Source organism: Lolium rigidum, chromosome 6 (genome assembly GCF_022539505.1).
Source record: "Lolium rigidum isolate FL_2022 chromosome 6, APGP_CSIRO_Lrig_0.1, whole genome shotgun sequence".
Lineage (NCBI taxonomy): Eukaryota > Viridiplantae > Streptophyta > Magnoliopsida > Poales > Poaceae > Lolium > Lolium rigidum.
Genome location: NC_061513.1, coordinates 315552565 through 315571328, shown reverse-complemented (window position 1 = coordinate 315571328; position 18764 = coordinate 315552565). Strand labels below are relative to the sequence as shown.

General features: G+C 45.7%; 1 non-coding gene across 1 annotated transcript; it reads left to right on the top strand.

Moving 5' to 3' along the window:
* The first annotated feature begins 10401 nt into the window (after window positions 1–10401).
* On the top strand, window positions 10402–10543 carry LOC124668789. The gene has a single exon (XR_006991871.1). It is a non-coding gene; the product is annotated as a small nucleolar RNA Z247 (small nucleolar RNA).
* The last annotated feature ends 8221 nt before the right edge of the window (window positions 10544–18764 follow it).

The window sequence follows — 18764 nt, the reverse complement described above, 5'->3', positions numbered from 1 at the left end:
AATGCTACTACACTGTTAGTTCACACTGAACTTGGTTATTTTAGTGATGATCTGAGGAAGATTATGTGGAGCTTAATGATGATTTTATTGAAAAATGCAATGCTACTACTGATGCAAGAAAAATTAAAAAGTTGCTTGCAGAACATCTTGTTAGATATAAAGCTGTCTCCTGATCCTAAGTTTGCCACATCTCCTATAAACATTAGGGATAAAGATTATGATTTTTCTCTTGATCTATCTCATATAGCTATTGTTGAGAAAACACCCTTTTGTGGTACTTGAAAAAGAAAGTCTTGTTGAACACATGGTGAGTTATCTACTCTTAGTAGCTTGTTTTACGATGATGTTAAGATGCGTACTTACTTTGTTGCTAAAATATTTCCATTCTCATTAAAGGATGACGCTAAAACTTGGTATAATAATTTGCCACCAAATTCTATTAAAAGTCCGAAAGAATTGCTTGATGTTTTCTTCCGCAAATACTTTCCTGCTAGTGCTCAACATATTGCTTTGCAGAGAATTTATAACTTTAATCGGGGAAGATGAAGAGAAATTGCACGAGGCTTGGTCGAGATTCTGCTCTCTTATTAGAGCTCGGCACGAGCATGATACGGAAAAGCATGATTTACTTGATATATTTTATAGTGGACTAACCATTGAGTCTAGGGCATACCTGGATAGTTGTCTTTGGTTGTGTTTTCAGGAAAAGAACTCCGGATGACGCTGAAGAATTATTGGCTAAAATAAGCCGGAATCATGATGATTGGACTACGCCTGAACCAACTTCAACTCCAATATTGAAGAAGCGGGGTTTAATTAAATTGAATGATGAAGATATGAGGGAAGCCAAGAAGTCTCTCAAGGAGAAAGGTATTAAATCTGAAGATGTGAAGAATCTACCTCCTATTGAAGATATATGTGAGATAATTCCCCCTTCATCCATGATTGAGGTAAATTCCCTTCAACGCTTTACTAGGGAGGATATTCCGTATTCAAAGCCTCCTGCACAATGCTTAGATGAGTTTGATAATTATATTGTTAAGCAAGAAAATTTGAATATGAGAGTAGAGAATCATTTAATGGAAAATTCTCAAGCTATTAGTGAATTGCATGATATTGTGGAGAGAACCTCCAATGATGTTAAGATGCTTGTTAAACATTTTCAAATGATTCAAACTCAAATTGATCAACTCACTAAAGTGCAAAATGACTTGTTAGGGAATAATTCTAAAGAGAAACATGCTTATGAAGTAACAACTAGAGGTGGTGTCTCTACCCCGGATCCTCTATATCCTGAAGGGCATCCCAAAAGAATTGAACAAGATTCTCAACGCATTGAACCTAGTGCTCATTCTAGGAAGAAAAAGAAGAAGAAACATAAAAATGTTGTAGAATCCTCTGAACCTGTTAATGATCCTAATAGTATTTCTATTTCGATGCTGAAAGCTGAAAGTGGTAATGAACATGATAATGATAAAGATAATGATAAGAATGATACTCTCGATAAAGAAGAGGTTGAAGAAGAACACTGAAAAGCATGCTAAAAATAAAAAGTATACTAAAGAAGATTTTATTGCTTGAGAAACATGGTAATGAAAGAGAACCTTGGGTGCAAAAGCAAATGCCTTTTCCTCCTAAGAAACTAAAATCAAAGGAAGAAGAACACTATAATAAATTTTGCGATTGGATGAAACCTTTATTCTTGCAAATCCCTTTGGTGATGCTATTAAATTGCCTCCTTATTCAAAGTATATGAAAGATATTGTTACTAACAAAAGGAAAATCCCCAATGAGGAAATTTCCACTATGCTTGCTAATTACTCTTTCAATGGCAAAATACCAAAGAAGTTGGGCGACCCAGGTATACCTACTATTCCTTGTTCTATTAAGAATAATTATGTTAAAACTGCTCTATGTGACTTGGGAGCCGGTGTTAGTGTTATGCCTTTTTCTCTTTATAAGAGACTTTACTTAGATAAGTTGATACCTACTGATATATCTTTGCAAATGGCTGATAAATCTCTTGCTATTCCTGTTGGTATATGTGAGAATGTTCTCGTTCAAGTTACTACTAAGCTGCTTGATATTAACTGATTTTGTTGTGTTGGAAATGCACGAAGATGATAATATGTCTATTATTCTTGGGAGACCTTTTCTTAACACCGCAGGGGCTGTTATTGATTGCAATAAAGGAAAGGTTACTTTCAATGTTGATGATAGGGAGCATACCGTTTATTTTCCCAAGAGGATCGAGAAAGCGTGTGGAGTTAATACTATTTCTAATGTGAGAACTATCAAAGTGGGAACTATTGATTGTCCTATATATGAGCCTAAGGAGGAATATCAAACTCTCGTGATTGGATCCATATCAATACAATTCAAGGTAACATGATTGATTTGAGGTTTATTTCTTCTTATGCTATGTAAAATTTATTTGGTGACAAGACTTGATCAACCTTGTTAACGGATACTTTTTATATGCATAGAGAGGTAAACAACATATCTTTCTTCCTCCACTTGCTCTAGTTGCTGTAGCATTTTTAATTTGCAAAGTTCTTGAGTTATTCGAAGATTTCAAAAAATTTCCTGGCCAGTAATAATAAACTAAATACCCAGAAATGTGCGTTTTTCAAAGTTTTCAAAAATTCACAAAAATTATACCGTTGGTCCTATTTTTTCACGAGGCACCTGGGAGCACCGAGAGGATGACTGTGGGGCACCGGAGGCGCCAGACCACAGGCCGGCGCGGCCAAGGAGGTGGCCACGCCACCATGTGATGTGGGTCCCCCTCTGCCCCACTTTGCCATCTCTTCCTCCCAGACTCTTCTCTCTCCCGAAAAAATCGACACCAAGTTCCTCTCACTCGCGTTTTTGCTCCAGAGCTCCAGATTTTTCGATCTCTTTGCTCAGCCCAGATTTACATGCGAAATTTGGCACATTTGCTCTTCGGTATGTGACTCCTCCACCCATCCAAGTAGAATTTCGTTTGGTTGAGTATATCTTGAATATTTTGCTGTTGTAGGTAACATGTTTAGTGAGCTTGCATGCTTGTTCTAAGTGGTAGAAACTAGTTTTGATGCATGATTAGTACTCTAGCAAGTTCCTATGGTAGTTTCCCTCAATTATATGTCACCAAACCAAATTTTTATGTCATTTGTTGAAAATTTCAGAGAAGCTATGAAGAAGTTTAGCTTTGGGGAGTTGTTCAAGAAGGGGACAACCAGCACGGGAGGCCTTCTAGGGCCGCCACCCGGATTAGGCAATCATACAATGAAGACATCCTCGCGCCTAGTTTCGCGCTTTGAAGAGGACAACGGTCCCCCTAATGCTTCTACTTTTCCATGTTATGATTTTCTAAGGAATGCGGGGATACTTGGAGGATTTCTTAACCCTTGTCAACGGGGCAGGGTTAACCACTTATATGGGCGATGAAAGGGAGCAATACTACTTGCTCACCAAAATCTTCGTCGAGAGTTTCCAGTTCAACAACAAACACTATGAGCCAACAGTTGCGTTCAGGATTTATGGTAATACTGTGACTATGCCATTGAAGGATTTTTGTTGTGCCCTGGATATTGCCCCTGTAGGTACAGCAAGTAGGATTGATGACAACCCCCGGGACTTGCTGGAGCTCTACCGTGGAATCACCGATGATGATTGTCGCACCATTCAGCGGGGCAAGATAAGGAACATTCAACTCCCCGCCATTAAATATTTTGCATACTACATTGCTACTAGCATTCTTGGTAGGGAGAACACTAGTAATATCTCTAGCTACCATCTTGCTTTCCTGAATATTGCACTTACTGGTCATACATCTTATCACCTTGGCGCTCTTATTGCTCGCCGCCTGACTACCAGGGGGCCTATTTTTGGAGGAACTATTGCGCTGCGTGTTTTAACTTTTCTTAATCTTCCTATTGATCCTAATGATGTGCCATTGGCCCCTAGGAGACTCGATATTACTGCTATGAAGAGTCATCATTTTGTTACTACTGACTCTACTTTAGATAGTATGGTGTATAGAATGTTGTTTTCTGACGGGGAGGAGAAGGAAATCCCTCTTCCCCAACCTGGTTTGTTGAGTATTGACGGGCGAGTCATGGTCGTGCACTAAGGAGGAGGTGGATGAACATTTGAAGATAAAAGACTTCCACCAGCAACATGACTCCGAGGACGTCGGGACCTCCTACGACCACACCGTCACATATCCGGGTGCTTCTTCTAGCACATACCCGGAATACGACCCATCTTCATATTACGGAGACACTACCTCATGGGATCGATGGGATTGAACTCCACTTAGGCCAAAAGCCTAAGCTTGGGGGGAGGTATACCGGCATCACTCATTCTTTGCATATTATGGTTGCTGGATACTTGTACATACTTGTTTTGTTCGTTTGAGTGGTTTTCTAATGAGAGGAGGATGATATTTGGGGAAATGCTGCCTGAAAACAGATTCTGGAACGTTACTGTAAAAATCGTCAAAAATAGCCAGAGCGTCATTTTAAGCTGCAAATTTTTGTGCAGGTTCCCCAGGTTGTTATCTAACTTTCATTAGTTGAACACTTTTCGATCTGAGCAACGTAAGATTTTTGTTAAAATCGATTTCTGTACTGCTGTCAGGTTTTGGCAGATTTCTGCCATCTCGCTTTCTGTGTTTCTTTTAGTTTGCTATTTCTTGTTTTCGCTTTGTTTCCTTCCCAAAACACAAAAAGACCAAAAATATTTCTGTTGTTTCTCTTCACCATTTGTTTGCTTTGGTTTCTTGCATTTGTTTCACTTTATTTGCTATTGCTAGTTTGCTATAAGAAAACCCAAAAAGATTTTGCTTTGTTTGTTTGTTTCCTCTTGTTCTTATTTGCAATTTGAAAACACCAAAAATATTTGCTGTTCTTCTCTGGTTTGTAAAGTTCTTTATGAGTTCAATGGTCTTCGGTGGCTGGAGCGTGGTTTTCATTTCATATTATCCAAGCTGCACAAGTGAAAAGGCAATAATGACGATCTACGACAACTCTGATTGTGGTGAGAGGCTGGTATGAACTCTATTTGTTTTCATTTTTGTACATATACTCATCCATGTGAGCATGCTTAGTTGGTTCATGTGAGGTATATGTTATTTGAGAAAGTCTAGTAGTTTATGATCTCTCATGTTTAGCTCCAATCTATTAATATGAGTAGCATGTCATGTATGTTTGTTTGCATTGTTTTATTCATAAGTAAGTATGGCATTGTGGTATCCTCCTCTGAATAATTCATTTATATCGACTTGGCACATGCTCACGCATGCATATGACTGAACAAAAGTCAATTAAGCCTCGATGATCTATATTGCTTCGAGTTCTTGTATCACTTTTATGCCTCCGTTAATTTATTTTGCCGCAAGCATGATTATGACGATTCTTGCTCTCTTGATTTGTCGCTCCCTAGTCTATTGCTAGCCTTCACTTGTACTGAGCGGGAACGCTGCTCGTGCTTCCAAACACATGAAAACCAAGTTATTCCGAGTGTCCACCATAAATACCTATGCATGGCATTTCAAACCATTCCAAGTAAATTCTCGTGCGCTACCTTTAAAACCTTCAAAATGCTTCTCAATTTGTGTTTATGTTTCATAGCTCATGAGGAAGTATGTGGTGTTTAGCTTTCAACCTTGTCATTTACTTTTGACGGACTCTCATATGGACTAGTGGCACATCCGCTTATCCAATAATTTTGCAAAAAGAGCTGGCAATGGGATTCCCAGTCCCAAATTAATTAACTTAAATAGACACTCCTCCATGGTTTGTGATTGTTGGACGGCACCCGAAGGATTCGGTTAGCCATGGCTTGTGTAAGCAAAGGTTGGGGGAGTGTCATCATCATAATAAAACTAAAATAAAAGGGCACTCCTTCATGGTATGAGATTGTTGGCAGGCACCCGAGGATTCGGTTAGCCATGGTTTGTGCAAGAAAGGTTGGAAGGAGTGCCAAATAAATATGCAATAATTCATGGGAGCCGCTCTTGAAAGTGCGGTTGGCAAGGTAGTTAGTGTACCCATTACCATTCGTTGACAACAACAAACACCTCTCAAAATAATTTTACTCCTGTCTTTATAAAAATGAAAAGCTCTAGCGCATGTTAATCCCTGCTTCCCTCTGCGAAGGGTCAATCTTTTACTTTTATGTTGTGTCTCCATTATTTCTTTGAGCACTATCTTGAGAGCACAACTTGTCATTCTTAGTACAATATGCTTGTCTCAAAATATGATTGATTGTGGTATAACTTTGATGCATTTATCTTTTGACAATCACTACTTCTAGTCTTTCTATGAACTCCAGAGGTGCCCGGGCATTTATGTTTTGCCAATCAAATACAGGCAAGCGAGATACCACTTTATCATACTCTCTTATGGACATTGCAATCTTGCTTATATACATGATTCATGATGCTTCTTATTAATTGTTGGTACCTCTCCATGATTGACATAGCTGTTAGATGATCTTATTTGCATGTATCTCATTATGAACTGCTTAAGTATTAGCTATTGCATGAGAATATATACATCATATGAGCAAATGTGTTCGTGAAAGTTCTTTTATCGCTCAGTTGTTAACTGAATTGCTTGAGGACAAGCAATAAGCTAAGCTTGGGGGGAGTTGATACGTCCAAAACGTATCTACTTTTCCGAACACTTTTGCTATTGTTTTGCCTCTAATTTGTGTATTTTGGATACAACTAACACGGACTAACGCTGTTTTCGTAGAACTGCTCCGGTGTCTCGTTTTTGTGCAGAAATCCAACTTTCGGGAAAAACCTCGGAATTTATGCGAGAAGGCCCTATTTTCCCAGGAAACTAACGGAGCCGGAAGGGCAATTGAAGTGGAGGCCCGAGGGCCCCACACCATGGGGCGGCGCGGCCCAGGGGGGGCCCGCGCGGCCCTGTGGTGTGGCCCCCTCGGCCGGCCTCCGACGCCCTCCTTCGGACTACTTATTCGCCTCGACCTAAAAACACCGGGAGAGAAGTCGAAGTCGCCAGAAACCCTCCAGAACGCCGCCACATCGCGAAACTCCGTCGCGGGAGTCAGAAGTCTCCGTTCTGGCACTCCGCCGGGACGGGGAATTGGAGGAGATCATCACCGCCATCACCGCCAACGCCTCTACATCAACCAGCCATGTTTCCCCCATCCATGTGTGAGTAATTCCCCCGCTTGTAGGCCGAAGGGGATGGTAGGGATTGGATGAGATTGGTCATGTAATAGCATAAGATTGTTAGGGCATAGTGCCTAGTGTCCGTAATTGGTACTTTGATGATATTGTTGCAACTTGTTATGCTTAATGCTTGTCACTAGGGCCCGAGTGCCATGATCTCAGATCTGAACATGTTATTGTTTCATCATGATATTCATTGTTTATGGTCTTATCTATAAGTTGTATACACATGTCGTTGTCCGGAACCGATGGCCCCGAAGTGACGAAATCGGGACAACCGGAGGGAATGGTAGTGATGTGAGGATCACATGTGTTCACGGAGTGTTAATGCTTTGCTCCGGTACTTTATTAAAAGGAGTACCTTAATATCCAGATAGTTTCCCTTGAGGCCCGGCTGCCACCGGCTGGTAGGACAAAAGATGTTGTGCAAGTTTCTCATTGCGAGCACGCACGACTATATATGGAACACATGCCTATTGATTGCTTTGTACTTGGACACCGTTTTATTATTATCTGCAAATGCCCTGCTATGATTGCTACATGAGTTTCTCTCATCCATGCAACGCCTGTCATCCATCCCCGTGCCTACAGTATTTTAATCCTGCTGTTTACTAAAATCACTACTGCTGTCTCTGTCACTCTGCTGCTGTTATTTCACTACTGCTACTTGCTATAAAACTGTTACTATCGATAAACTCTTGCGAGCAAGTCTGTTTCCAGTGCAACTGAATTGACAACTCCGTTGTTAAGGCTTCCAAGTGTTCTTTGTCTCCCCTTGTGTCGAATCAATAAATTGGGTTTTACTTCCCTCGAAGACTGTTGCGATCCCCTATACTTGTGGGTCATCAGAGACAAATTGAGCATCTAGATGAGCAATTTCTGCAGACATTTGTTCCAAATATAGCAAGGAAAATGCCAGTTGTGAGGGCACCATTGCAGGTGCAGGACAAAGGCAAAGAAATTGAAATTGACAGTGCAGATGGAGGAGATGATGCCGAGGACAGATCAGATAGTGAGTATGATGATGTGCTCGAAGCAGATAGTGGAGACAGTAGTGCTGATGATGATGAGGCACTATTTTACAGGAAGTACGCAGAAGAATTGAAACAGAGTGTCAGAAGGCAAATGCTTGGAGAGGATAGGGCTAAAGTGAAAGAAGATTTTATTATTCCAGAGAATATCAAAGAAGCACAAGAAGAGGGTAGTGACTGCTTTGACAGTGATGACAATCTTTCATTTGATGAGGACAGTGATGGAGAAGTGAAAACAAGTAGGACAAAACACAGAGTATATGATCAGAATGCTGAAGTAAAAGAGTTTGAGGTTGGGCAATGCTTCACTGACAGTAGAGAGTTCAAGCAAGCACTTGTCAATTATGGATTAAAAGAGCACCATCATTTGAGATTTAGTAAGGATGAGAGGACTAGAGTTCTTGCCAAATGCGGTTGGGTGAGTTGTCCATGGTCCATATACGGCTCACTTGTACCCGGTAGGTCACGAGTGGTTCGAGTCGGTAGGTACCACAATGTGCACAAATGTGTACAAAGGAGGAACAATAAGCTTGTTACTAGCACAGTAATTGCAGAGAAGTATTTCAGAGAAATTAAAGATAATCCTGGATGGAGGATTAAGAACATGCAGGAAGTAGTGCTAGAAGATTTGCTTGCTGATGTTAGTGCATCAAAGTGCAAAAGAGCTAAAAGAATTGTTATGGAGAGACTTGTTGAACACACAAGTGGTGAATATGCTAGAGTAAGAAAAAGAAGTAAAGGTACTGCACCTGCCCAGCAACATGGTCCTGCGCCAAACTCCTCTTCTGCCCAACAGCATGGTCCTGCGCCAAACTCCTCTTCTGCCCAACAGCATGGTCCTGCGCCAAACCCCTCTTCTGCCCAGATACATGGTCCTGTCAATACGCCATTCATTCCTCCAAAGAAGAAGCAAGTACCACCATCTACTCAACCATCAAGTGAAGCATCAGCAAGTCAGTCATGTAGTCAACCAAATGTAGCAGCAAGACAGACAATTCCCATGAGTGATGTTGTGACGGAAGCAGTGCCAAAGGAAGGGAGATTAAAATGGTACTTAATGGGGAACAACAAAGGATAAGAGAATTTTGGGCCATTTTTTTTTTAGTCGGCATAGGATGTTTATCTCAAATATTTTCACACATTTGTGTTTTACTTTGTTGGTTTGTTCACAAAACAGTAGCATGGTTCAACTACATTGTTTGTCCCACATTTTTGTTCACAAACAGTACCATGGTTCAACTACATTTGGTGTCCCAGATTTGTGATTTACTCTGTTGGTTTTGTTCACCAATATACTCCATGAAAGCTCATTGTCAATAATATTCTAGACTGTATTATACACTGTTAGAATATATTGTTAGTTGCTAACCAAATTAGTTGTTAATATCTAACGAGTTCGGATGTAGAGATAGACTTACGTAGTTATCCTAGTTAGCTGTCATTCGTGTTGTACAAGATGTAATCTGTTGAACCATTATATAAAGAGCATACGGCCGGCCCTGGAGAGCTGTGCGATTGCCTCCCCAAACTCCTCTCTGTTTCGTTTTCTTTCATGGTATCAAGAGCCTAGATCGCATCCACTCCACGCCTTGCGCAATGTCTTTCTCCACTGCCTCTTCCTCGTCAACCGCTGATGACGCGACCAGCTTCTTCTCGAGCGGTCTCTCCGGCAACTTCGCCTCAAGCTCTGGCGGCGGCTCGTCATCGTCCGGTGGCCCGTTCAACTTCGCCACCGTCGTCACCCTCAAGCTGTCGGCGGAGAACTATCTCCTCTGGCGCACAAAGGTCGTCCCTGTGCTCAAAAGCCACCTCCTCATGGGCTTCATCAACGGGCGGCTCCCATGTCCGTCCCAGCTCATCGCCAACCCACAGGCGGCTGAAGCCGGAGCTCCGAAGGAAATCCCGAACCCTGCGTATCGGGCCTGGATGCAGCAAGATCAGGCGCTCCTCTCCGCCATCCTCACCAACGCCGACGACGCGGTTGTCGGCATGCTGATGAGCGCCATCACGGCCAGGGAGGCCTGGACCATCCTGGAGAACGCCTTCGCGTCGCAGTCCACAGCGCGCTCGATGCAGCTCCGCTTCCGGCTATCCACGATCAAGAAAGGAGACATGCCGGTCTCCGTCTACTTCAACCGGGTTAAAACCCTCAGCGACACCATGGCCTCGATGGGGAAGCCACTTGAGGACGAAGAGATAATCTCCTATCTCCTTGCTGGCTTGGACAGCGACTACGACCCCTTGGTCGAGGTCGTCACGGCGCCGCGCGCAACGCCGATCCAGCTGCGTGATCTGTATGCGCAGCTCCTCAGCACCGAGTACCGCATAGAAGGGCGCAAGGCGGCGGACATCAGTCACTTCTCCGCCAACCTCTCATTCGGCTCCAAGCAATCAGGTGGTGGCGGTAAGTTCTACCGTTCTGATGGTCGTTCTCTGCCTCCGATCAAGCCACCTTCCAACAGCGGCGGAGGGGGCGACTCCTTCAACGGCAGCGGCGGAGGGGGATACTCCTCCAATGGTGGCGGCTACTCGCGCGCCCTGCATCGGCACCTCCCTCCAACGGCAGCGGCGGAAACTACTCCGGCAACTCGTCGGGGAACGGCACCGGCAATCGCCCGGTGTGTCAACTCTGCGACAAGGTGGGGCACATCGCCTCACGCTGCTTCAAGCGCTTTAAGCGCGACTTCCTCGGAGTGGGGAACAATGGTAGCGGCACTTCTCGCCAAGTCGCCGCTGCCACACATGCTCCACAAGGCCACGGACATACTCCATCATACCCCATCGACCCCAGCTGGTACGCCGATACGGGAGCTACGGACCACCTCACCAACGACCTCGACAAGCTCGCCGTGAGGGAGACCTACCATGGCCATGACCAAGTTCACACTGCCAACGGTGAAGGTATGCAGATTCATCATATTGGCCAAGGCATCCTTCCAACTCCATCTCACTCCCTTCGTCTCACCAATGTGTTGCATGTTCCTTCCGTCACTCGTAGTCTTCTTTCCGTTAAGAAACTCACTCGTGATAATCCTGTTTTTGTGGAATTTCATCCAAATGATATTTTTGTGAAGGACCGAGCAACGCGGGAAATTCTACTTAGAGGGAGGTGTCATGGTGGCCTATATCCGTTGAAGCCACCAATAATCAAACAAGCTTTTGGGAGTATTCGAGTGTCTAGAGAACAATGGCATTGTCGTTTCGGTCATCCTGCTTCACAGGTGGTCCAGCATATTCTACATCATAGTGATCTTCCTTCGGAGTCTAGTCGTAATAATGCAATTTGTGATGCATGTCAGCAAGGCAAAAGTCACCAATTGCCTTTTCCTCTTTCTAGTCATGTAATAAAAGCTCCCCTTGAGCTAATTCATTCGGATGTGTGGGGCCCTGCCCAAATTTCTGTTAGTGGACACAAATATTATGTCAGTTTTGTTGATGCCTATAGTCGTTTTACATGGTTGTATCTCCTCAAACAAAAATCTGATGTTTTTCAAGTGTTCCTTCAATTCCAACGGCATGTTGAGCGTCTTTTGAATCATAAAATTATACATGTTCAAACGGATTGGGGTGGCGAGTACATTAAGCTCAACAAATTCTTCTCGGATCTTGGTATTGTGCATAGAGTATCTTGCCCCCACACACATCAACAAAACGGTACCGCTGAGCGCAAACACCGCCATATAGTCGAAACTGGTCTCACTCTTCTCGCTCATGCTTCGATTCCGTTTCGCTTTTGGAGTGATGCATTCTCCACAGCATGTTTTCTTATTAATCGTCTTCCTACTCGAGTCATTAACATGAAGACTCCACTCGAACGTCTCTTAGGCGAGGTTCCCGATTATACCTTTTTCAAGGTTTTTGGGTGTGCTTGTTGGCCTCATCTCCGTCCATATAACAATCGCAAACTTGAGTTTAGATCCAAAAAAATGTGTTTTTCTAGGGTATAGCTCTCTTCATAAAGGCTACAAATGTCTTCATATTCCAACTAGTCGCATTTACATTTCCCGCGATGTCGTATTTGATGAGTCCAATTTTCCATTTGCTAATCTTCCATCCGTTGACACCAATATTCCCACGTCCTCCACTCCCTGCCTGCCTGGTCAATTTAATGATTCTGCATATTCCCCTGTGTTACTTCCTAGTTATGGCGCAGGAACAGGTCGTGGTATGCAGCTTCACGTTGACGAATCATCGTTGCATGCATCTGCTTCGGGATCCAGTGCATCCATGCACGTCGATCCGCCTGATGGCTCACCGGATATGGCCTCCGCGCGTGTCCCAGCTAGCCCAGGCTCTGCTACTGGGTCGTCCGATCCAGACGGGCCGCCATCACCTGGTGAGCTCTCCCCGTCGTCCAGCCCGACTGCGCCACCGTCTTCGACTGGTCCAACGTCCCCTGCACCACCATCTGGACCAACTGAGACAACGTCCCCTGCACAACCATCTGGACCAGTTACGAGGCTACGTAACAACATTCGTTGCCCGCGTGCGCGTACGGACGGAACCGTGGCCTGGCTTGCTCGCTGCATGGCACATGCAGTCTCCACCGCAAGCGCTGAACCGCGTGACTATCGCGTTGCTCTCGGCGTGCCGCACTGGCGCATGGCAATGGACGCAGAATTTGCTGCGTTGCTGAAGAATCGGACTTGGCAGCTTGTACCTCGCCCTCCTGGTGTCAACGTCATCGACTCCAAATGGATATTTAAGGTAAAACACCACGCAGATGGTTCTATAGAGAGGTATAAGGCTCGTCTTGTGGCGAAAGGATTCAAGCAGCGTCAAGGACTGGACTATGATGATACTTTTAGTCCAGTGGTAAAGCCAACGACAATTCGATTGCTCTTGTCCTTGGCGGTTTCTCAGGGTTGGTATCTTCGTCAACTAGATATTCAGAATGCCTTCCTTAATGGAGTACTCGAGGAGGAGGTGTATATGCGGCAACCACCTGGGTATGAAGATCCATCCAAACCTCATCACTTGTGTCGTCTTGAGAAAGCTCTCTATGGTCTTAAACAGGCGCCCCGAGCTTGGCATGCTGGTCTCAGCTCTGTCCTTCGCACACTTGGTTTTGCCGCATCGACTGCTGATTCTTCGTTATTCATCTTTCGACGTAAGGAGGTGGTCACTTTTCTGCTTGTGTATGTGGATGATATAATTGTTGTCAGCTCATCCCCACATGCCCCTGATACACTTATTCAGGAGTTGAGAGCTGAATTTGCGGTCAAGGATCTTGGTGTGCTTCATTTCTTCCTTGGTATTGAGGTTATTCGTCCCTCTGTTGGTGGTCTTTTGTTGTCTCAGCGGAAGTATGCGTCTGAGCTTCTTCGACGGTCCGGTATGATTAAAAGTAAACCTGCTCATACACCCATGTCTGCCTCGGATAAACTCTCGTGATGGATGGTGAGCTCCTTTCACTCGATGATGCCACGCTATACCGCAGTATTGTTGGCGGTCTCCAGTATCTCACCATCACACGACCTGATCTGTCATTTGTTGTCAACCGTGTGTGCCAGTATCTTCATGCTCCTCGTGACAGTCATTGGTCTGCTGTCAAACGGATTCTTCGCTATATCAAGTTCACCATGTCTACTGGCTTGTTGCTTCGCCCTGCCTCCTATGACTTGTTGTCTGCATTTTCTGATGCTGATTGGGCGGGCAATGTTGATGATCGGCGATCAACCGGGGGATATGCTATCTTCTTTGGTGGTAACTTGATCGCCTGGAGTGCTCGCAAACAGGCTACAGTATCCCGATCTAGTACTGAGTCAGAGTACAAAGCACTTGCTAATGCCACAGCTGAACTTATCTGGGTGCAATCTCTTCTTCGTGAGCTTGGTGTTCGGCAGTCTCGAGCTCCAGTTTTGTGGTGTGACAATATTGGTGCCACTTATCTCTCTGCAAACCCGATGTTTCATGCTCGTACGAAGCATATTGAGGTTGATTTTCACTTTGTACGAGAGAGAGTTTCTCGGAAGCAACTGGAGATTCGGTTCATCTCTTCCAATGATCAAGTTGCTGATGTCTTCACCAAACCTCTCCCACTTCCAGCTTTTCAATGGTGTAAGCGCAACCTCAACCTGTTAGACAGTTGATGTTGAGGGAGGGTGTTAGAATATATTGTTAGTTGCTAACCAAATTAGTTGTTAATATCTAACGAGTTCGGATGTAGAGATAGACTTACGTAGTTATCCTAGTTAGCTGTCATTCGTGTTGTACAAGATGTAATCTGTTGAACCATTATATAAAGAGCATACGGCCGGCCCTGGAGAGCTGTGCGATTGCCTCCCCAAACTCCTCTCTGTTTCGTTTTCTTTCATACACTGCCAGATTCAACACTGCTGAAGTAAAACAGGCCAGTTCATTTGAAAGGTAAAAATATAGGTTACTTACTTGCACATTTTGCAGCTCAAGAAATGACACCAACTGTACCAGCACAATCTGCTGCCAGCACAAGCTGCACATGTAGAAAAGCAAAACAAAATGTGTGAAACAATGCCATGCATATAGCCAACCAATTCCTGGAGTGAGAAACAACAAAAATGTGCAAGTACTGAATCATGATTTATGAACACAAAATAACAGCCGTAATTTGGCGGCGCCACCGTCGAAACTTTACCGCCGGGGACCATATTTGGGCGGCGCCACCGTCGAAATTATGCCGCCGGCGACCATATTTGGGCGGCGCCACCGTTGAAATTATGCCGGCGGCGATCATATTTGGGCGGCGCCACCTACTAGCCGATGTAACCTGTATTAAACAAATGATACAACAATAACATTCTAGTATCAATTGAAACACAGCTACTATTTCTATTTCATGTATAAGAGTAGAAACTGATGACATGTATCAATTGAAACTACCTGCTTTATATTTCATCATAGCATAGCTTCCAACATTACATACCTACTAAATCTCCAAAAGATTACTGCATTACATAGCTACTGCATTGCTAGCAAACTATAACTTTGGTTAACTTACATACCTACTGCATTACATAGCTACTGCATGTCCATCTACCACTAAACATGTACAACACAAACTACTTCAAAAGCTAGCAGTACACATGTACTGCTCATCTTCTCCAAAAGCATACTTGTCCATCATCTTCTGGGATTCGACATGGACTTCTTCTTCTGCATCTACAATTAGCTACCACTAGCAGGGGGGTTCCATGCAATCGGCACCCCAAGCGGAGCAGCTCCGTGCTCCATCGATTTCATCAACAATCGAGCCATTTCGATCTTCGAAATGTACCTCAAACCAACCTCTGGAACATCTACATACTTGCAAACCTCAATGATCTCGGACGTGTGCTCCGGTTCACCGCCGGCCTTGGAAGCACCGGCTCTGTATGCAGCAATGATATGCAGCGGCATCTCCACCAAATGGCGCACCTTGAACTCGGAATCCCAGCGGATGAGAAGCTCCATACCTTTGCGCCTGCACGCCACCCCCAAACGCTCCATATCAGCCATGGTCCTAGGAGCAAACACCTCCTGCTGCTCCACCCCTGCCATATCCATCAGAGCCGCCGCCGCTTCCTCCTCCTCTCGCCCTTCTTTGGTACATGACGACAGCTGCAGGTACAGGCGACGAAGAAGCTCCATCACGGAGATGTTGCGGTAGAGCCGACGGGCTGCTGTGGCGACGAAGGAGACGACGGGGCGGCCAGCTGTGGCGACGAAGGAGACGACGGGGCGGCCTGCTCCGGCCACGAATGAGACGACGGGGCGGCCTGCTCTGGCCACGAACGACACGACGGGGCGGCCTGCTCTGGCCACGAAGAAGAAGATGTGCCGGCGTGCTGTGCCGACGAAGGAGAAGATGTGCCGGCGGCTCCTATGGCGATGAATCGGAGAAGGCGAAATCCGGCGGCCTACTGTGCCGACGAATCGGCCGACGATGTGCCGCCGGGCTGCTGTTGGGGACGATGTGCCGCCGGGCTGCTGCTGTAGCGACGAATCGCCGGCCGCCGTGGCCGAATCGGCCAACGACGCCCACGAATCAACGACGCGATGGCGGATTCGACGACGTGGTGGACGACTGTCGCCGCCGGCGGGTGGGGAGGATTGCGGGGAGGATTGCGGGGACGAGGTCAACGCGGGGAGGAGTGGAGGAAGAGTGTGGCTCGGTGCGGTGCAGTGCGGCTCAGTGTGGTGCGGTGCAGTGCGGTGCGGCTCGACCCCGCTGTCCACCGTGGCCTCCAAAACCTGCCAGCGTGGCGCAAAAACCGCCTTCAAAACCAGGATTAGCAGCCAGGGGGTAATTTGTCCGGTTTTGTATAGTTAGGGGGGTGATTTGCCCCACTTAATAGTTAAGGGGGGTTAGTGTCCCTAACCCTATACTTATGGGGGTTATGTGGACTTTTTTCCTCAAACAACAACAAAATCCCCATTTCGGAACTAGGAAATGAGGAAGATGTGCAACTAGTAATGGAAAAAAAATCCTAACTAGATGGAGGCGTGGTCTACCGGTGGAGGCGTGGAGGGCCACTGCCGCTTCACGGCTTCAGCTGCTGGTCGCCGACTCGCCGGCCTCCAGGTCGGGGGTGACGCGGCGAAGGGGCAGGCCCAGGCGCACGCGGGTTAGGTCGCCGCTCGGGCGGGTGGCCGCTCCAGTGCTCGTGGTCATTGGCAGCCGGGTCAGAGTACTAGGGGGTGAGGGCGATGGCTGATAGAAGCTCCACCACTGGATGGAGAGTGGCTGGCGACGGCGATGTGGGGATGGGTGCGGCGGTGCAGGAGCTGCCGAGTTGGGCCACCTAGGGCTGGGGGGGGGGGGGGTGGAAGCACGTATTTTGGTCAATCCAAGCAAACTAATACGTAGTAGTGAAAAATTTTCTTTTGGGCTGGGGGGGCGGCGGAGATGCATACCTGTGTTTTGGTGGTTAGTAGAGGAAGATGCAGTAGAATGAGAAACCTCGGCTCAAGCCATTCATAGTAGCAACAAAGGAGCAAGCTGTAATGATATGTTCCCGCAATGGTACAATCTATGTATGTCAAATTGTCAATTCAGCTATTATTTATTGCCGAAACTATTTTCTTGGCAACACTATAAGATAAACGTAAAATATACAACCCTGGTGTTCCAGAGTAGGACCATAACTATCACATAATTCCATAGCATACAACAGGCTCCTTATAAATTCCAAAAGAAAAAACAGAAATCCAATGATACATAGATTTTTCATTCTCAAACCAGTAGATATGATGGCAAGATGAAATTGTTCCTCCAAGTAAAATTTCAGACTGCGTGCACAAAATGTTATTCATGACTAAAAGAAGTTTAACTGTACTGCGCGGCGATAGCAGGTAGCAGCAGGAATTGCCCATGACACATTTGACATTTCACATCTGCAGCAGAGTATCTAACCAGCAGAGCAGCTAGCAAGTGCCACCTGCTCGACAGACAAAAGAAGCAGCAAAGCAGCTAGCTCGCAAGCGTGACGCCTCCCAGGCCAACCTCCGGCGAACTCGGCCAGGCTGCGCGGGAGGCCGCTGGTGGAGGAGGGGAACCGGGATGCGGGCGCGCGACGCCTCGGGAGACCGCGGAAGAGGGCGGCACGGGCGGATCCGACGGCGGCGACCCTCGATCCGGCCGGAATCCCGGTCTCTGCGGGGAGGCGACGTCGGGCTCCACGGCGGGGATGCGGGAGGCGACGCGGCTGCGGAGGCTCGGCCGGGCGGCACGGTGAGAGAAACTTGGAAGTGGCCGTTGGGCGTTGGCGCCCGCGGTCGATTTTGGTAGTTTTCAGAAGTGGCCTGTGGGCTTGTTGCTATATTCGACAATCTGCCATGTAGACATAAGAAGCCTGGTAAAAGAAACGGAGACCACTTTTACCAATGCTCTTGGAGCATAAGACTACTCATAGTGGGAGTAACTTCACTAGTAACTAAGTGTCCAACTCAGCAAATTTGCTTATGTGGCAGTGAGTTAATGAGGAGAGGGGAGGATGGAGTAACATAGCTAATTCTTCGTAACATCACACTTCTCAAGATACAATGAGTCCATAAGCTAATTAATGAAGACATATATGATACTACTTTAATGTTACTAACCACTATGAAGGTAGTAACATAGAGTAGTAACATGTGCATGTTACTACTCTATGTTACTTCCCACTATGACTAGTCTAAGACTCCAGCTCCTCTGCCCGAAAAGTGCATTTAACACATGAGCACTAGTGCTCTTAATCATGAATAAAATTTTACTAAAAAAGAGGGATCCCCCCGTCATTCCGTCATGAAGGTAGAAGCTCTAACGGTGAGGCTCATCGCCTTGCTCGTACTGTTGTTTAGTCAAGCTAGCAGTCGTCAGCTCTGGCTCTTTGAGCCGCCGGAGAGTTTATGTATCCCTATAAGCTTTTTCTAGTAACGATGAATAAAGGGTGGCCGAATTATAAAAAATTACTAAAAAAGAAGGATCCCCCCACCCCCAACCCCACCCCCACCCCAAGTGGCTCTTTAAATTTCTGGCTGAATACCAATTTAGAAGAAAATACATTGTTGTTACTCCCTCCTGTCCATATTAGTTACAACTA